Below are 2,604 nucleotides of genomic sequence, written 5' to 3' on the forward strand. Positions count from 1 at the left end.
ACCTGATTATGTTTTTGCCATGTTCACATGCTTGCAAATGTATTTTCTGGTCCCTTTTGGCTCAAGGTCACTAAGGGACTTTTGTTAAGCTCTTTGAGTAGCTCCATGCCATGCTTTACTTTGCCATGTTTAAGCCCTGTAGCATATAGTTTTCATGCTCCAAAGTGTGCTACCTGATCTGAAATTCCAGGCTTGTGTTAATTTCACAAGTCTGAAATATGTTTACCATTTGCATTTTTGCCATGCTTGTTTGAACCTGTTAATGAATGAATTGGCCGTAGCTCAGTGTTCATCTTTTGTTAAGAGTCATGAATGGATCCCTGCCATGTATTTTGTTGCCATGTTTGGGTATTGTAGCATGTTCATCTTGTTGCATTTAGATAGCTACTTGCTGTATATCGTAGACCGGTGTCATATTTGAATTGCTTGCCGTTTCCAAACCGTAACTCCGATTCCGGCGTTCTTTATATCGTTTTCAAGCGATTTCACCTCACATTTCCAGTGGCACACTTGGATTTCCAAGTTGAGGCCAGGTTCATTCATCTCTTGTAAAATCTTGCATATGCATCACATACCGCATCCCGCATATCATACCTTGTTCATGTGTTGGTTGTTTACTATATTGTGTGCTTCTTTCTGGTGTTTGCTTCTTCGGGTTGGTCCCGGTAACATCGCGTTTGTGAGGACCCGTTCGTCTATGTCCGTTGGTCTTCTTTATGGACTCGTTCTTCTTCCTTGCGGGATTTCAGGCAAGATGATCATACCCTCGAAATCACTTCTATCTTTGCTTGCTAGTTGCTTGCTCTTTTGCTATGCCTATGCTACAATACCAACACTTGATTACCATGCCTCCTATATTGTTGAACCAAGCCTCTAACCCACATTGTCCTAGCAAACCGTTGATTGGCTATGTTACCACTTTGCTTAGCCCCTCTTATAGCGTTGTTAGTTGCAGGTGAAGATTGAAGTTTGTTCCTTGTTGGAACATGTTTACTTGTTGGGATATCACAATATATCTTATTTAATTAATGCATCTATATACTTGGTAAAGGGTAGAAGGCTCAGCCTTATGCCTGGTGTTTTGTTCCACTCTTGCCGCCCTAGTTTCCGTCATATCGGTGTTATGTTCCCGGATTTTGCGTTCCTTACGCGGTTGGGTTATAATGGGAACCCCTTGATAGTTCGCTTTGAATAAAACTCCTCTGGCAAGGCCCAACCTTGGATTTACCATTCGCCACCTAGCCTTTTTCCCTTGGGAGTCGCGCATCCCGAGGGTCATCTTTATTTTAAACCCCCCCGGGCCAGTGCTTGTCTAAGTGTTGGTCCAAACTAGAGCCCCTTGCAGCGCCACCTCGGGGAAACTCGAGGGCTGGTTTTAGTTGTACGGATTGCTTATCCGGTGTTGCCCTGAGAACAAGATATGTGCAGCTCCTATCGGGATGTCGGCGCATCGGGTGGTCTAGCTGGACTTGTTTTACCATTGTCGAAATGTCTTGTAACCGGGATTCCGAGTCTGGTCGGGTCTTCCCGCTAGAAGGAATATCCTTCATTGACCGTGAGAGCTTGTCATGGGCTAAGTTGGGACACCCCTGCAGGGATTTGAACTTTCAAAAGCCGTGCCTGCGGTTATGGGCAGATGGGAATTTGTTAATGTCCGGTTGTAGATAACTTGAACCTTAACTTAATTAAAATGAGTCAACTGTGTGTGTAACTGTGATGATCTCTTTCCGGTGGAGTCCGGGAAGTGAACACGGTGTTGGAGTTATGCTTGACGTAGGTTGCTATAGGATCACTTCTTGATCATAGTTCTTCGACCGTGATTTGCTTTCTCTTCTCGCTCTCTTTTGCGTATATTAGCCACCATATATGCTAGTCGCTTGCTGCAGTTCCACTTCATACCTTTACCTTGCCCATAAGCTTAAATAGTCTTGATCGCGAGGGTGCGAGATTGTTGAGTCCCCGTGACTCACAGGTACTTCCAAAACCAGCTTGCAGGTGTCGTTGAATCGTGCAGACGATGCAACCAAGCTCAGAAGGATCTTGATGAAGATCTTGTCCTTTGTGTTGTTCCGTTCTAGTTGATCAGTAGTGGAGCCCAGTTGGGGTCGATCAGGGACCTTGTCGCATTTGGGGGTGTTGGGGAACGTTGCAGAAAACAAAAAAATTCCTACGGTTTCACCAAGATCCATCTATGAGTTCATCTAGCAACGAGTGATCGGATGCATTTACATACCTTTGTAGATCGCGAGCGGAAGCGTTCAAAGAACGGGGATGAGGGAGTCGTACTCGACATGATCCAAATCACCGGAGATCCTAGCGCCGAACGGACGGCACCTCCGCGTTCAACACACGTACGGTCAGCGTGACGTCTCCTCCTTCTTGATCCAGCAAGGGGGAAGGAGAGGTTGATGAAGATCCAGCAGCACGACGGCGTGGTGGTGGATGCAGCAGTCACCGCAGCAGGGCTTCGCCGTTCTTCTGCGAGAGGGAGAGGTGTGGCAGGGGAGAGGGAGGCGCCAAGACTCAAGGGTGCCGCTGCCCCTCCCTCCCCCCCTTTATATAGGCTCCCCAAGGGGGGGCGGCCCTAGGAGATGGGATCTCCTA

Source organism: Triticum dicoccoides, chromosome 7A (assembly GCF_002162155.2).
Source record: "Triticum dicoccoides isolate Atlit2015 ecotype Zavitan chromosome 7A, WEW_v2.0, whole genome shotgun sequence".
Classification (NCBI taxonomy): Eukaryota; Viridiplantae; Streptophyta; class Magnoliopsida; order Poales; family Poaceae; genus Triticum; species Triticum dicoccoides.